This window comes from Magallana gigas, chromosome 3, assembly GCF_963853765.1.
Source record: "Magallana gigas chromosome 3, xbMagGiga1.1, whole genome shotgun sequence".
In the NCBI taxonomy this organism is placed as follows: Eukaryota; Metazoa; Mollusca; class Bivalvia; order Ostreida; family Ostreidae; genus Magallana; species Magallana gigas.
The window spans coordinates 48983122-48991413 of NC_088855.1; the positions used below are offsets into that span (position 1 = coordinate 48983122).

General features: G+C 33.6%; 1 protein-coding gene across 13 annotated transcripts in view; it reads right to left on the reverse strand.

Moving 5' to 3' along the window:
• The window catches only part of LOC105318054 (activated Cdc42 kinase-like), a 28796-nt gene extending 21724 nt beyond the window's left edge, over positions 1–7072 (reverse strand). For 7 of the 13 annotated variants that reach the window (XR_010712334.1, XM_066080137.1, XM_066080134.1 and 4 more), the window contains exon 1: positions 6944–7020. The gene's annotated coding sequence lies outside the window, so the exon portion shown is untranslated. Of the gene's footprint in view, positions 1–2241; positions 2336–5486; positions 5585–6943 lie in introns of those variants that run through there. The other 6 variants (XM_066080140.1, XM_034483117.2, XM_034483098.2 and 3 more) reach the window with 5 other exon arrangements.
• Positions 7073–8292: the final 1220 nt, after the last annotated feature.

Consider the following 8292-nt stretch of genomic DNA (forward strand, 5'->3'; position numbering starts at 1 on the left):
CTTTAAAAGGGGTTCCATCAACTAAATTTAATAGCACTGAGGCTCCTTTCATAGTGTAAAAAGCCACAGTAGCATTTACCCTCTTTAATTTGTATTGAACTTTGAAATAGTTCACATTTCACACTTTCAAACACAATACCTCAAAATGTCTACAGCACCTCTTCAGTTGACACTTGCATTAAAAATTTTGAAATCGATTTATTCAATTTTTTCACACACTGCCATAGTGCCAATGTCCACTGCAATTACCCCCCAACAATGCCACAAAACATTTAGTATGTTGCACTGATTTCCAATGCATATACATGCTCAGTGTTCTCGAACTGTTGTACCCCCCCCCCCCCCCCCCCCAACCAAAAAAAAATAAAAAATTATATGTGCTTGATAGGCTAAAGGTTTGGGAACACTTCTATGAAATTAATATCACAATATCGTCTTATACAAAATCAAGATACACCTGACATTTTTATTAGGGTATAGAAAAAGCATTTCAGTAAGTTGTTTACACCTGGTCTTGGCCATATTGAGCCAGCTGGCTGGATGTTCCAGTAAACCCTCCATTATAATGGCGCTCTGGTCATGCTTTTGACCCTCATCAAAGGATCAAGGAAATGCTCAGGGATTTATCTGTTCAATGAACATCTGAACAGTTTATAGTGTCAGAAAACAGGAAAATTCAGTCTAAATATTCTTTGCTTTAATTTTTACAGTTAAGTTTATTTCCCTGACTTAATGATATTTTCCCAATTTTTAACCCTTCTTTATCTGAACATTATGAAATGGTTTAGTAATAAAACACTCCATTTCTTACTGTATATCAGATAATCCCAATTACAAGTCAACTTATCTCCCATATCAATTAAAAGAAATTGATCCTATGATAGCAAGCTTAGTACAATGGAGGGATGAATGGGTTCACTGACCAGAATATCTATAACAGTACTGTCAGATATAAGTACATTGCCCCCTCAAGCCTATCCCATTACATCGTGAAATTTAATGAGTTTAGAATAGGATTGGGGGAATTAGTGATCATTGAACAGCATTATAGACTGATTAGGAGGGGTGGAGATAGATCATCTTTGATTGAAATGATTAACTTTCATGTACCTCTGACATTCACCATGGCTTTGTGACATTATATCTTACCCTAGCTGATCGATGTACAAGACAAACTCAAGACTTACTCCAGAAACGCAATCTTAAAGCAAATATGGGCTGATACTGGGAAAGTGTGCCAAAGCAACAAGATTTTCTTTTCCATTAATTTCAGACCAGGGAATCATTCAGTAAAGTGCCAAGCTGATTCAGAGACAGGTGCAGAAACACACAGCATCTTGCAAATCTTAAGTGGTGTGATAAAAAAAAAAAACCCAAATCCTATCAGTGTTAATGAGGAGGTCAAAGTACTGTACTAAACCTATTATATAAGCTCCAATAGTGCTGTTAGCTTGGAGGACCTTTGTAGCATTAGCCTAACAACTTGATACACGAAGCCTACCCTTTGCCTTGGAGGTATAAGATGTTCTTACACAGCTGGCCTCCTTCATCATCTGCATGCATTATACACTTGAGCCTTGTATTAACATTCTTGCTCTACTATACACCAGACAATGGCATGCAAATCCCTCCCAACATATGCTCTAGATGCTCATTACTATGTACAACTGCTGCTCTCAGGAAGAATGTTATGTCCCTATCTGGGCCAGCTCTCGATGCTGTCATCAGAAGATAACAATGTTTACACTGAACATGTTCAAGATTTCAAACTCCCAACTCCCTAACATGTGTAGTAAAACCCCCCTATGCCAAATGTTCACACCTTGTAACAGTAAACATATGGCAAACCCATTGCTATAATGGCGCATCTTCATATTATGTCTGTGGGCAAGCAAGCAAGAACATTGCAGACGTTCCTCAGGACAATCAATAGTAATTTGTATTATCTGAGAAGACTATTGTTAAATAAAGCAATAATTAATTTGTCTGCTCAAGTATTGATTCAGATGGCCCAGTCTCACTCTTCAGATTTTCAAGAAATTAATACTCATGAAAGTTCTTGCAAGATCTAAATCATTATAAGCTTCCTAAAAAAAATCTAATACATTTGCAGTAATCAATCATACAAACTTTGTGCATCATTTAAGGAAATTTAATCTCATTGTTGCTAAAATAAATACAAGCAGCGTAGAACTTCCATTTATTGAGAGGACTGACACTGATGCGCAATTTAATACTTACTTTGTCCACACAAATGCCTCAATCACAGAAATAATGTATCCTGTATCACAATTTCAGAAATAAATCCTTAAGAAATGGCACAGTTCTCAATATTCTGCAACATATGAAACAAGAAAAAAAGATTAGAGCTCTGCTAAGTTTAATATCCTTCTCTGAAGCTTGTATACTCTATTTTGCCCCAGCATCTACCATGTAACCCAATCCTTCCCTGCTTCCTCCCTCTTATCAAGGTGGGGTCCCAGGAAGGGAAATTGATAAATTTATGCCTAGTTCATCACATCATTAAAACAGAATGATGTAAGACTCATTAAAATAGAGACCTGAATTAATCACTTGTCCTCATTTTTCTGTATCTTAACTAGTGGACTTTAATATAAAGGGTATGACTGGACTACAATGTCATTCTAAATGAGTAATCTATTGAGTATTATTAGAACAGAGATCAATAATTAATAATGATCATGCATTCCACCCCCTGGCCCTGATGATAACACATTTGATGGAGGATTGCAGGAGGGAGTCCTAGGGGTGCTCAGCAGCATGCTAAAGCTGGAGCTTCAAGTACTGACGAATTCACACATACGCTCGAGAATGAAGTGTGCAAGAGATTGCTGCTGCACCATAAGAGACTGCTTGCATTCTGTTGAATAGAGAACTTCCTCCCTTTGGGCAGTGTTCTAGATTCAACGGTTAGAATTGTATATTTGAGGCAAACACATCAAAAGAATATTCTTGCTTGTTATATCAGGCAGAGCCAAGATCTAGCAGGTGCTTGGTCTGCAATCAAATGTCTAACATATTTGCTGTACATATTTCTGGCTTTCCTTCAACTGCAAACGACCTAGTTTGACAATTTGCCTTTAGAGCCTACTTGCCATGGGGGTAGATTTTGAGGGTTAATTAACCCTGAAACAAAAATCAATAAACATTTTCAGCATGTCTAACTTAGCTCAAGAAAATTAAATCCATTTATTTGTGTAGTTAAGTATTCAAATGTTATCCATTAGTCACCTAGGAAAAGTACGTAGTTCACAATCCTGAAAAATTACTGTGTTACTACTTCATGTACCTAAAATAATGAAAAATAGAAAATCAACCCAAATGTTTATGTACATGTTCATCTCAATGTTAAACATCAAATGTCAACAAATTTTTTTTTCTTTATTTAACTATATACAGGCAACTACAAGTTATGTATATTCAAATTACCACATGAAGGGTATCAATTACTCTGATTACATAGATGTCAACTCAAATACCATTAACATTACTTATCCTAATTACTAACATTTAACTAATTGCACCAATTCAGCAAGAGGTTGTTTTTTATCAGTGCACAGCACACATTTTCCTATTGTCTCTGTTTATCATCACAAATATCGGACCATTAACACATCAAACTACCTATCTACCGTGAAAATCTTAAGTTTGAACATAAAAAGAGAAACTTATATAGAGTTGTTTATCGGGGGCCTTGTCATTTTGCTGTCATAACTCCATCCCCTATAGGCCTGTATTGTCAGTTATACCTATTCGATCTATGTACAATGACTTAGGTAAAACAAATAAGGAAAAAATACAAACACATTGGCCCGATTTGATTACTTTCTTTTTCTTACACAGTTTTCCACTTTGTAGTGCAATTCTTTTTTCTCTCTGTCCTTTGACACAAAAAGATGTGTACCTGTTATTGTCAACAATTCACTTAGCAATCTTTTCAGAATTCTGATCATGGGCATCTCCAGCAAGATTGAACTGACCAAGACAGGTCCCTTCTATCCAACAACCTAATGCAATTTCCAAACATGACTCAGTCGTATAACCACAATATTTACATAAAGGATCAGCACTGTCCATTCAGTAGACACAGGAGTCTGTACTCTGTTTTCACTATACAGAAATCTCTCTTAATCTTGTTTTTCCTTCTGGTGTCCATAAATATAGCAATATTGTCACTCAAAGATTAGATATTGATCCATACAAGTAAAATAACTTTCAACCATGACTAGATGCATGTTTAACGCCTATACATAGATACAATTAGTAGGTACTTAAAAAAGTATTTCCGGTCACTATATACATATACTATTATACTTTTTTAAAAACAGAATTGTGTCCCTACACTTTCTTAATACTTTTTATCTCAAGTTCACCTTGAAACAGAAAAAGAACATTCTGCTATCAAACAGACTTGAGAGAAATTGTGTAATATATAAACTCAGATAACTTATAGGTAAATCAATGTCGCAGTGAGAGCCAAAAATAGATCTCATTATACATCTGAATATACTTACATCTGACCCTGTCACTGACCAGGTGAAATTTTACATCTACATCACTCAGGTGTAGTTCATTCACACACTTCCATTAAGCACCAATCAAAATACAACAACACTGTGTATCCTTTTTTAAAGAACTGCTACATACCAATTAATTACACCAGCTTAACACACTTAAAATATTTTAATCAGAAGTCGCCTGGAGCCATGTCTAATACTTATTAAATAACAAGTACCTGAGTGGGCATTTCACTGCTTTAAACAGCATTAGAATGAAGAACTTGTTAGTGTTCTTTAATACAGCATTTCCATACCATTAGATAATATCGGCCTTTTATCCAGCACTATGCCATTTAATCATCAGAGTTAATCCGGTTCGTAACAACTCAAAATGCACCACATGTAAACAAATCAAGTCTCTATTTCACTCTAGCCCTCCTCTGTGTCGCCTTGGCCTGACACACCTGTTCAGCTAGGTACAACAGTGATTTAATCAGAGAAAAGATTCCAATTACCTCAATTCTTAGTCAACATCACAATTTCACTGTTGACTTACAAATCCAGACAAGTTCATTGGGTAAACCTCCCAAGTCATGTGTATACATCAATGCAAACAATTACCGGTATATATCACCTGGCATCAGTGAAATTCATATCCAATTTTAATTTTTACTTATCAAACATTATTAATACATGTACAAATAGCATGAATCCTTTTTAAATTTACTTCATATCAAGATGCTGCATACTTTTCATAAAGTCCAATTCAGACAGATGTCTGTACTTATTAATAAACTATTAACAACAATTTTGGATTTGAGCCAAATTTTTCTCTTTATATATATCCCAGTTAATTTTAACATCTTCAAGGATACCCATAGTAATAAGCTTGGACCACAAAGTTAGAGTCCAGATATCCCATTTGATGATTAAATTCTTGTCCTAGATTAAAGATTTGTAGCTTACCTGTCATCTAGGATGAGACCCCGACACTGTAACGTAGAACCTCTTGACAGAAGACTCTATTATACTGGAGAGAATACCTGCCCCTTTAATGTCAGATCTCATTGTGTATTGGGGTCTAGCCATCCTAATTTACTATACACAGAAATACAATTCATGGTCTACTTGACATAGGCTATGCATAGAATAAATACACACTCAAAGATTATAGAGCATGTAATACCAACAAAATACCAATGGAATTTTTAACAATGTCACATTTTTCACCTGAATTTCAAACATTTTAATTATGCATTACTGAGCAAATTCTACAATCAAAATTAAAGAAAATAATACTGTGAATCGTTTGATATAAATTTATTCCACTTGACGTTGTAAGATTCCAGTTTACTGAGAGAGGATAGTAGCTAATAGCCAAATAAGCTTGCTCGAACATTAAATTGCCTTACAAAAAACTTCCATAAATAATAACACTTGATGAACTATGTGTAAAAATAACATTTCACTGCAATTCTTTGAGCACATATGACAAGATATGCCATTTGTTAACTGTGCACACAAGTGGCATGCCGGGTGCATATGCAGAACAGGTCTCTGAATAAAATCAATATGAAGAGTGAGTCAACCTCTACTATAAAATGTCTGCCAGAAGCATTGCCAATATGGGGTGATCAATGATTTCCTGATTTTTCTTCATTAAACGGACAAATATGAAATTCAAATAAAGTGTTTCTGGTTAACAGCTGACTGCTGTCACATTATCAGATTATAGCTTATAGTTAAAGTACAAAAATCGTATCCATACTATGATACATTAAGTTGTTGTTAATGAAAAAAAAGCAATATTACTTATTTAAAACATTCATTTGTTCATATCCACTGATATCATCTCTGTTCATGTGACAATTGAGTGTTTAAAAATTCCAAAGATGTAAGTTTTAGTACCCATACATATCAGTAGAAAACAAGTCCTTTTAAACAGAAGAATTAATAAATAGGAAATTTGTTCAATTCAAATCAACATGTATTTAACTACAGAAAAAGGGTTGTTATATTGACAACAGGTTTTTGTTCATTATCATATGACAGCTTATTTTTTCTTTAACAGTCCATAAAGTACTGAGGTACAAATATGTATTAATTTTTTCTTAAAAGATATATACGATGCACATTAATTTACGTACTCGTATTTTTTTTTATCGCCCTCCATATTATAGACACTATCAAACTCACAACTATCATATAATACCAGTACCAGTCAGTCTCACTAAACAACCATGCCCCTGGATGAAGATGGAAAGCATGACCCATGATGGTCGATATCGTACGGTACATAGGGTATAAACAATACAGCTTTTTACGTTTTAAATTACATTGACATAAAATAATTTTAAATAGTTTTAACGAGCACCAAGGATTTGCTATTAACCGTCTAAAGATATTAATTTTTAAAGACCTACCAGATACATGTACCTGCACCTGTCTTGCAGTAGTCATCCGGAAGTTTCTCTACCGACAAACATTGTAATGAAGAGAAGATAACTCTCTTAACAAGCGCGGGAAATTCATTCTGCTAGAAGGGGAATAACTCCTCTACAATTCTTAAAGTTTCGTAATATAAAAAAGAATAAAACAATTTAATATTTATTTATATCATGATCAGTAGCTTAGACCAGACGAGAGAAAAATATTAAATAAATAGAATAATACAGAAATATGGTAAGATATTAACTATAGAGTTGCATGCTGTCAAAAATGAGTACCAACAGATATACAAACAGTATTAACAATATAAAATTTATCACAGATATAACGGCTTGCAGTTAGTGAAACATTGCAGCTAGAGTAGCATTATTAGCAAATCTACATGCAACTAAAACTTATTTGTATGTATATATTCATTAGTCTTTATATATTCAAATAGGTATTCTTTTAATTAAAAATATGTTTTATCACAAAATTATGGGTTCCTATGATGTAAATGAATACATGTATATAAACTTTGTGTATAAATGACTAGTTACTAAATTTATGATCGAAAATCAAATAGATTATGATTTTTTGCTGTGAATCACTTTTTAATAAGTACAAAAAATGTAAATAAAATATCAATCAACCATAAATATAAATATGTGAGTGCAAAAAAACTGCATGGTTAGCAGTTTGGTTAAATGTTATACAATTTAGAAGATGAATTTACTAAGTAAAGTAAATATCACTCTATTACAGATATCCAAGGTTACTATTTCCATCCCTTTTTCGTAGTACATAAAATATATCAGTGAGAAAAAAAGATCTATAAATTACCAAAATTCATGAAATTTCCTCTTTTACGCCTTCCCCTGTTAAGCATGTTAAGCCTGACTAGAAATTTTATTCACATAAACAGGAATATTTATTCCTAGGGTTTAAATTAAACAGTAAAATCTGACATTTTTTACCAATTCAGAAATTCTAAGGACTCCTTACTTGCACTATTTATCAACATTATCATCTGGGTACTTATATTTTTTCATGTAGTTTGCAATGCAAGAACCCTGTTATTTTTTGCTTGTATTAAAACTAGCTAAATTAAGCAACCAGTCGAGCATTTCAAAACAGAAAAACTGGCCTTTTTTTATTCTATAGTGAATGAATGTACTTTGGGCATGAAGTTGTAAACTATATAATTATAAAATATTAAGCACAAGGGGTGGAAACAGAAAATTTGGACAGAAAGGTTCTGAGTACACAACAGGGTATTTATAATAATTCTTTGTAACAAATACACCACATGAACATATTCGCTCAATCCCGTGCACTCAAGAGG